This window comes from Camelus bactrianus, chromosome 8 (genome assembly GCF_048773025.1).
Source record: "Camelus bactrianus isolate YW-2024 breed Bactrian camel chromosome 8, ASM4877302v1, whole genome shotgun sequence".
Lineage (NCBI taxonomy): Eukaryota > Metazoa > Chordata > Mammalia > Artiodactyla > Camelidae > Camelus > Camelus bactrianus.
The window spans coordinates 81908423-81918613 of NC_133546.1; positions in this window are offsets into that span (position 1 = coordinate 81908423).

The following is a 10191-nucleotide window of genomic DNA, read 5'->3' on the forward strand; positions in this document are numbered from 1 at the left end:
ATGGTTAATACATGTTATTTTTATTATTGGAAAACATTTTCTATATAGACAAATTTGATGGGTAAAAGCAAATAATAATTTGGTTTTTATTGGTATATAACCTTAATTAAACACATCTCACCTCCAGTAAATGTGCAAGGAAGGGAAAGCAAAGGCAGATGAGAGTATTAAGTTTAGTGCAGTATGTGGCTTGTTCTCCCTACTTCTTAAATCTCACATAACATCAGCTGTGTCTTCCTGTCCATGAAAGCAAGGAACAAGTGTGCACTATCTAGTCCTCATTTCATCATGGTGGAGATGGAAATTCTGCCAGCAGTAAGGATTGCTCATGCTGGGGTTGAGTTTTCTCATTTGATCATTTAGTTTGCTTTCAATAGATTTACAGGATTCTTGAAGTAGAGCTGGCCTTCTAGCCTGAGTACCTTATTTAACAGATGATGACACTGAGCCCTACAGATAGGAAAAGGAGGCAAAACTGGAGGGACCTGGGTCACATGGGGCAAACTGGTCTTCGACGTTTTTCTAATTGAGGTAGGGTTGATGTACAATATTATATAAGTTCCAGGTTGCAGTTTTTAGAGGTTATACTCCATTTAGAGTTATTATAAGATATCAGCTATATTCCCTGTGCTGTATAACATATCCTTGTAGCTTATTTATTGTATAAGTAGTAGTTTGTACCTCTTAATTCCCTATCCCAGTCTTGCCCTCCCCTCTTCCCTGTCTCCATGGATACCCATTAGTTTGTTCTCCATACCTGTGAGTCTGTTTTTTGTTGTTGTTGTTGTTGTTGTTATGTTCACTAGTTTTCTTTTTCAGAGTTCATATATAAGTGATATTCTACAGTATTTGTTTTTTCTGTCTGACTTATTTCACTCAGCATAATACTCCCCAAGTCCATCTATATTGTTGCAGATGGCAACATTTCATTCTTTTCTATGGCTCAGTAATATTCCATTTTATATATACCACAACTTCTTTATCCAGTCATCTGTTGATGGACACTTAGTTTGCTTCCATATCTTGGCAATTGTAAATAAGGTTACCATGAACATTGGGGTTCATATATATTTTTAGGTTAATGTTTTCATTTTCTTTGGATGAATACCCAGAAGTGGAATTGCTAGATCATATATTAGTTCTATTTTTAGTTTTTTGAGAAGCCACCGTCCTGTTTTCCATTGTGGTTGTAATAGTTTGCATTTCTATTGTTCCTTCTTTTCCTAGTTTGGGTGTATAAATTATACTGACTAAACCCAGAGTGAACTAGTTGCTCACAGTGTCTCTCAATGTGACTACACATTGAATCATGTGGGAAGCTTTTCAAATCAGGATGCCTGGGCCAAATATATCAGAAACTCTGGGTGGGGGTTTGTGATTTTGGGGGACTCAGCTCCTGAGGAGACTGATGCACATGGACAGCCAGGGCTGAAAACTGGCTTCAAGCAGCACATGCTGCCTGCAATGACTTGACCTCCTGGATAAATCACAGGCCTCTAGGACTCAGCTCTCACACACTAGTCTCTGTATAAACTATACACCAACAGTGTATATGGGTTCAATTTTCTCCACATTGTTGCTGAATGTTTGTGGTTTTGTGGTCTTTTTGATGATAGCCATCCTGGTAGACACGAGGTAATATCTCACTGTGGTTTTAATTTGCATTTCTCTGATGATTAACAACACTGAATATCTTTTCACTGCCTGTTTTCTTGGCTCAGTGGCAGGAACTATAGGTCGATTTTCTTTTGATGAAGCAAGTAGGAGGAGGCTTGCTTTAGGTCCTGCTGACAACACCTGAGATCTTCTTGGTCACTGAGTGAACACCTTACTCAGGCTCATTGACAAGAAAAAGGTGGTGGAGAATATAAAATGTGGCTTTGAAAATTTAGACATTTTAGAAAACTAAAACTTTTTTTTTAAGAAGTAGTCATAATCTAATTTTTATTTCAGTCTGTTCTGTAGATAAGGGTGTTCACATGCTGCCTTTTTTTAATTTATTTTTTGTTCAGTTTCCAAGTGTGTTGGAGGTTGGGTCTGGGAATGGTTCTTCTTTTTCATTTTATTATAGCTCTCTATCTTTATGGGTTAAAGATTGTCAGTTATCTGTTGTAGACTTGAAGGGCTTTTTTTAAGTGGAAGATTTCCTATGTTGGCTGCGCACATTTCCATGATATTGCTGTGAGATCTGTTTTTGGTATGGTGTGGTGCCATGTCATTCTTGTGAGTGCATTGCCTGTTATTTCTATGATTGCCAATGTGGTTTTTGTTGTGGTGAACACAATCTACTTTTGTTGTTTAACAGAGCCTCATTTTGATTAGGTGTTTATCACAGATTGGAGAGTGGCTAGGGCTTCTCCTTTTATTGGAATTGAGACTTCCAAACCATTTCTGGGGTGCAGGCTGTGGTATGTGGTGTTGGAATGTTTCCAATACACACTCATAACAGTTCCTTTGCCCTTTCTATTGCCATGGGAATGTCCAAATTCTACACAGAAACACCAGTGGAAACAAATCTAAAGATTTCATGCACTAGGGCCTCCTGTAATGATCCTTCAGTCCCGCAGCTGGGTCCTCAGTGCAGTATCAGGTCAGTGCCATCCCTATTGTCACATTTTCACGTAGTAGACAAGGCTGATGGAAAGGCTTCCACTTCCCGTTCTGTGCACCCAGATCTCTGCTCTTGGCTCTCTCTTCCTTGTGGCATGGGACCACCAAGACAACCACAGAGCATATCCACACCCTCTGCCTTGGACCCAATAAAAATCACAGTTGTGCCTATGAAATATGCAGGTTCTTTGGCCATGGATTCTGATTTCAACCCGAACTTCCCCTGGGTCTCTCAGACCAAAATTATGATGATTCTGATAGAACCGTTCTTCTCTTCTATTGCAAAAATGCCAAATTGGGCCCTGGACCTGCAGAGATAGTGAATATGTCCATGAGATACCTAGATAATCCACACCATGTGCATCAGCAATGTTGCTTTTTGAATTCAGGTCCCAGGCAGTTCTGTTCCATAGACACTACCAATCACAGAAAACAACACACTCCAACCCCATGAGACTCAGTCTGTGTCATCAGCCTCAGCCCTCTCCCTCAGCTTCAGCAGACATTCCTAGCTCAGCATCAACAGCTCAAGTCAAGGTCTGGGGATTGATTACAGGGATATTTTGTGCTGGTTTCTTTCAGTTCTGTCAGCCAGGCATCTGCTGTGCACTCCTCTCACCCTCATTGGATCTCCTTCAATCCCAACTGATCTCTCTGTGTGTGTCCCAGTAAAAGAGTGTTTTCCCCTTTTTGGCTCTCTCACCAAAAGTCAGATCCTGCACTGATTTCCTTTTCTACTTTTCTTTTTCCTCCTTCCCAATTTTGTGAGGACCTTTTCTGTCTCTTGAAGTAAGAGACAGAAAAGGTGAAATTGATGTTCAACCAATGTCCAGCAGGTGTCCTGAGCCAAGGTGTGGGTGTACATGGATGAGAGTGAGCTAAGAATGCACTTGTAATCAAGAAAATATATCAAACACAAGAATGTTTTATGGGGATTAAGTTTTATAGGAGAAGAGGAATGAAATAAGTTCTGCAAGGGAAACAACTATGTAAAATTCCTGGCTTTTCTAGAACAGTTTGTTTATAATGTGTGTTTTTTTTTTTTTTATATGGATGACATGGTAGATACAAAATCACTTTGGTATTTAATTTAGCTTCCATTGTGTACATTAAAAAGAGTGGTTTTTGTAAATCAATATTTATAATGTAAGAAGCACCATCTTTTATAATGATTTAAAGTCAAGATAAAATTTTTACATATTATCTTTTTAAATGGATGAGGAAAGGACACAGTGTTTCAAAATCCTTTAAGAGGGTAGTGGATGAAAAAACATTCAGGCACTATGTTCTAAACTGCCTGGAAGCTTAGAACCTGTGCTGACCATTTAACATTTTGACCCAGTGAAATGATAAAGCCAGAGTCATTTCAGAAATGTCCAAAAGCTATTTCAAGCATCCCCTGCAATTGGCCACATCCAGAACTCTGAACACAGTAAATGTTCAGTTAACACTAGCTCATTGACAAAATATTTTGGCCATTCGACTGATATCTATTAACAGCATAAATACAATATCCCTTCTTCCTAACTCTAACCTTCAAGGAGATCTTTCAATTTTTCAAATATCAGTCAAAAGTATGTTATTGAATGAAGCCCTCTACTAGATAATAAGTACACTGAATTTGTTTGTTTTGTTCTTTTCCAGATACTGATTAACATGCCAAGTATAATGCCTGGCCCAGGAAGCTCAGGAGATGAATCAAATAACTTGACCATGAAGGAGCACTGAGGAGGAGGCAGAGATGATCTCTGGCATGGGTATTATAATAGGCATACTACAAGGCTCAGAGGCAGTGCAGAGGAAGAAATGAGGAGCTCTTGGAAGTGGTGGGCAGAGGGCAAGTGTTTGGAATGTTCTTTAAGAATAGGTACACTTGAACTGACTCTTAAAAGATGGGCAGGTGTTTGACAAGGCAATGTGAACACCACAGATAGAGGGGAGTGAAGCCACCTGGAATCCTTCCTCTCTGCACTGCAAACAGTTTGGATGGTTGGTGCATATGGCACGTGACTGTGCACATTCTGTCCATGTTGTGTGCACTGATGATTTAGAAATGACAGAAGGGCAAGTGGTGAAGCTGGAGAGTTGCAGAAGCACACAGAGGAAGACTGCCTTACATGGTTCTTCAAGGTATTTGTACATGATCCTGTGGCAAAGCAAGTCATTACATGATTATTAAACTAAGCAGTATTGGTGTGGAATTTGCCTTCCACAACAATTATTTTCCTGCAGTGTGGATGACAAATTTGGGAGGTGGAAGAGGGGAAAGAATACAAACTGAACTGCTGGTTGGAAGACAATTATCAGTGGTCCTGGAAAGACTCAAGGCAATCAAGGAGCTGTGAAGGAAGGGTGCTGAAGGGAGGGACCTTAAGGATATGGCCTCTGGACAAACTGATTACTATTGTTTAAGGAGTAGTTTAGTGGGGAGCAAAGCAAAGACAAGCACAAAATGTGTTCTAAGACTTTTGGGGTTATGTAATTGGGTAAATGGTATTGATATTTGCAATATATATATATATATATGGAATCAAAAAATTGGTCACAAGTTTCTGGGAGAGAAAGTATCTTCTTCACCCTAACTCCAGGTCCTCAGTTTTTCTATGAGGCAGGAAGCACAGGTGATGTTATCCCTATTTTATGTCCAAAGGGGTAAACTTTTTGCCTACTATCACATGCAGCAGGTTGGGAAGTTTACTCTCTACCAAGCTTAAGAACAGGTAAACAAGGGAGACAAGAACCATGCTTTCACAGAACTTATATTCTTGTGTTTGTGTTGGGGGGAACAGAATATGAACAAGTCAGCAAGCAATGAACCCAGGTCTGAAGGACTATGATGGTAGCAGGCAGTGGTACTTTATCTAGATATTAGGGAAAGTATCCCTGAGGTCACTCTGGAGCTGACCTTCCATTGAGAAGGAAGCAGTCATTCAGATTCTTAGGGGAAGAATTTTCTAGGCAGAGAACAGCAATTGAGAAGTCCCTGAGGTCGAAACAAGTTTGCTGCATCCTGAGGGAGGAATTCCAATTACAGAGCAATTGAAGAGCTGGGGAAATTCCTAGTTCCAGTGGCATTCCTGGGAAGGTGAAAGTGAAAGGCTTGTGATGCCTTAGGGTAAATACCTAGCACAAATACTCTTGGGGAGGGCTGGGAACCTGCCCACCGTGCACAACACTATGCCTCTAGAAACTGCATCATGACTCACAAATGCTTTTGGAAGACAAGCCCTTGCTCAGTTGCCTATTTTGGTACCTCATTTAACTAAAACTCATTTAGGTTTGCCTACAGAGATGAACTTAAAAATCTTTAGATGAATGGAATTCATCTTAAATTTATCAGCTCAGAACAAGAAACCACCTACAGTCCAATGGCAGGCAGCTCTTCCCCCGAGGCTCAGTCATGCCCTAACATGTTACATGGGAACAGAGCCTCCCAGCCAACTTCCAAACCCCTAAAAGAGACCAGAGAGGCAACATTTTCCCCAAAGGATGCCCCGTTAGCTCAGCTGGACAGGACAAGGAGAAATGGTACCCCACTGCCAAGGTGCCAAGCTGGGTTCTTGTCTATGTGAACCTGGAATGCCTTGGAGAGATGGGACATTGGGGCTACCTGCTGGCTCTGAGATGGGCCATCAAAAGCACAGTCCTGCCTGCTCTCTGGAACACTCTGCTCACACCTCTCATCCTGTGGTCATCCTCCACTGCTACTTTGTGGGCTACCTATTCTTCTGCCAACAGTGTTTCTTATGCCACCCCATTCAGCCAAATGGCTTCAAATTCAAATTCTCACTACAGGTAATGCAGATCAACACTCTGACCCTCTCTGAAAAGATCCTACTTTACAGCCAATTTTCTCAGATATCTCTGCTTGGTGTATCAAAAAAAAAAAGTATGTGAATTTAATATTTATCAATATAGCATGAATACATTATGAAATAATTAGATTATTCCTAAGTTATGTAGCCCCTTTCAGAGTATCACATTGAGAAGTTATATATCACGGGCACTTATTTTAAATACAGCCCCAAACCATGAAATGCATTCTTTGGAGTGGTGCTGGAGACTGTGGCATGTTTTGGTCCATGCCAAGGGTAGGCTCACCTTGTGTCTGAGCTCATTTCAAACCATATGCTCATAACATCTCTTTACTTCAACTGACTGGTTAATTTTTTGTTCCTAAAATCACCATTCAACCTTGGATCATAAGATGTTCACACATACTTTCACAGCACCGGTATGTCTCCTTCCTAACAACTTTAAAAATGGCAATTTTTCATTTATTTTCAGTGATTGATTCACCTGTCTCCCTCAGTAACTGCGACTTCCACAGCAGCAGGGACCATGTGCATTTCTGCTTACCAATATGTCCCCAGAAACTAGCACAGCTTCTGGAACACAGTAGGGGCTTAACAACTAGCCACTGGGGGAAAGATGCTATGAAATATACTCATTGGTGGAAATGTTTCTGCTTCTAAGAGTGGATCTGCCAAAAATCATTCAAATCAAGGCTAAATAAGGTTAAGGCTCAGCTATGCTGTTTTTTTCTTTAAAAAAAATACAAGAAAGACTTTGCTGCTATTTGGGTTTAAACTGATTTTGGAGACAATTTTCAAAAGGTTTGACTAACAATTTAACAACACTCATTTGTATATGTATGGAGATGACCAATTTTAAAACTTTTTTTTTTTAATGGAATAAGAGTTCATTTTCAAAAAGGTTCACCCAGATTAGGCCAAATTTAAAAAGATAAGAAAAACTACCACTTACTTTGTCAGGCGCTCTCTCTCTATTATTTTCATTTAATCCTCATATCTGAATCTTACCCCAGGTTACAGATGAGGAAATGGAGGGAGCAAGAGGCTGGGGTTAGACACTGACTAAGTGGCAGAGCCAGGATTCACATCTAGGTCTATTTGATTCCAAGAGCTATGTCTTAAATCTAAGCCAAACTTTAAGCTAAAAAATTAATGCTGACATTGAATAATAATGTATTTGTTGCTCCCTCTTATGAAAAGGTACAAGACTACAGCTTAGTACCATCAACTGGGGCAAGTATTTAAAATAGAATTTGGATGCCAATGATGGGGTATCAGGGAAATGAGAAAATTCACAAAAAAGGAATAAGGAGGGATATTAACTAACATTAACCGAAAGCTTGTTTTATGCTAGATACTGTATTAGATGCTTTCATAGTAACATTTATTTTATTCCTAAGACTCCTGTGAGATGGGTAATAACAGTCAAGAAAAAAGTGGTATAGAGTAACTGGTATTTGGCTACACCGATGCTCCTTTCCCCCTTTCTTTCTAAGGATGTGAACCGCCCACATTTCAGCTGAGTATTGTCTGGAATAAGGACAACATTCCCCAGTCTCTATTCCAGGTTAGTGAGGTCACAATACTAAATTCTGGTCAATGAAATGTAACAGGAAGTGTATGACAGCCTCTGGGAAATTTCCTTAAGAGATCATAGATGCTTGCTTTTCTCTGTCTCCTTCCCTTCCTTCCTTCCTCCTTTCTACATTGCATGTGATGGATAAAGATCCATCTAGGGCTATGAGATTGAGGACCTCATCTGATGTTTAGCAAACCTAAAAAGTGGAACCAGCCTAAGCCTCAGGAGATTTGTGAAATCATAATACCAGTTCTGGATTGTCTCTCTAGAAATTTTTTTAATGTGAAAGAGAAACAAACATCACTTTGTTTATGCCACTGTTCTTTGCAGTCTCTGTAACTGGCAGCTAATTTTAACTAATCCAGAAACTTATCCAAAGTGATCATGTAAGGTTCAAACCCAGGCCCACCAGTCTGCAAAGTCCACCCTCTTAGGCAGAAGCCTGAAGAACTCCTGATTATAATCTGCAAAAGATTGGTGGTGCGGGAAGAGTGTGTGTGTGTGTAAAACTGCTGACAAGAATTTGACCGAAGGAAAGAAGGAAAGTTCGAATATGCTCGCAATTCTGCATACCTAAGAGACAATCAAAGGGAATATGCTACTGGACAGTAAAGAATATAGTCTCCATCAGAGGTGGACAGAGAAAGATCTGTCACCTGCATGGATCTGGAAAGAGAAAGGAAAGAGAAGCGGTGTCTCTGAAAGATGCGGCTGTATTTTATTTCCCATCTATATTTTATAAATTTCCTATATACATTTATTATTCTGTTCATAGAAAATTCTAAAAGACTCAGTCACTATTTCCACAGCCAAATTTTTCAAAGTGTAAAATTGTGTTTAGAAGTCTCATCATAATTATTAAGCACTCATTCTGTGCCCATCAGTATGCTAGATATCAAGAACAATATCAAAAAGCATCAATATTGGTTTCTGACCTCAAGCAGCTCAGAACTTAGGTGAACACATAGAAAACAACCAAGTACTACTTACATGAAGAGATGGATCAGTGCAGGTGATAATAATCAGAAAGAGACTCATGAAAGAGAAGTAAAATTTAGAAAGACCTAAATTCTATATGTTTCCCTTATCTGCCCCAAATATTGTCTTAAAATGACCAATCCACCCTCAGGGCTCAGTCAATCTCTTTCTGGTAACCTGAGAAAATCCAGAAGAAAAAGACATAGAAATACTCTGTTTTCTACAGCATCCCATTGGTTTGGGGACATATCTAGTGGTAGGCTCCTCACATTCATATGATAAAGGAGATGACTGTGAGCAGCAATGTGGCCGGTTCCTCTGCCCAATGGCACAAGCAGAGTCACAAATAACAGAAATGAAAGGATCACTACAAATTGTGTTATTGAACTGCATGACCTACATGGAGCAATCAACTCACTCCTAGGTTTGGCAGGGCCTTTCTGCATTGATTCCCTGAAAAACAAAGCAGAACAATAAAACTCAAACCAAACCAAAAATTAAAAAAAAAAATTAAAAAAAGAGAGACTCTGAGTGTCATCATCTCTACTCCATGTGGCTGCCTTGATAAGAGTTCAGATTTCTCTGTGTCATGAGAAAATTTTTATGATTAATGGAAGACAGAATATTATCCAGTATTAACAGTTATTTTCCAATTCTGTATTATAAAATTATTTCTGATAATGGAAAATTCTCCATTTCTTTCAATTAATTAAAACATTGAAATTCTACAGTGTATAAAAGAAAGCACTGGAGTTCTGGAGAGGTGAGGCAGAATACGAAGGTAAACAGGAATCATTATTCCTTTTCTCAGAGGTATGTAATCTACAGGGGAAGCAGGCAGCACCTGAAAGGGGAGGAGAGGTTGGTGGGCCACGCAGGGTTGAAGGAGGAGCATAGGAAAATGGGTCTGGGAAAGTTTGGCTAGCTTTACAGTGCTCAATTGAAATACTACTTTGCAATATTTTCTCAACACCAGGGTTCAAGTTTGTTAGTCCTACTGAGACATCAGGTCAGAAGAAATGAACAAAAGTGAGAAGGCATTCATGGCTTTGCATTCTCAGAAAGTCATCCTGCTGGTTCAACTCTGTATGATTGAGCATATTGTCATTGATGAAGAATTTTTATTTATTTTTGATCAAAGACTTCACCATGTTTTCCTGAACTTTTCAATCTCCTGGTTGCAGAGTTTTAACGTGAGCTCTCCTCGGG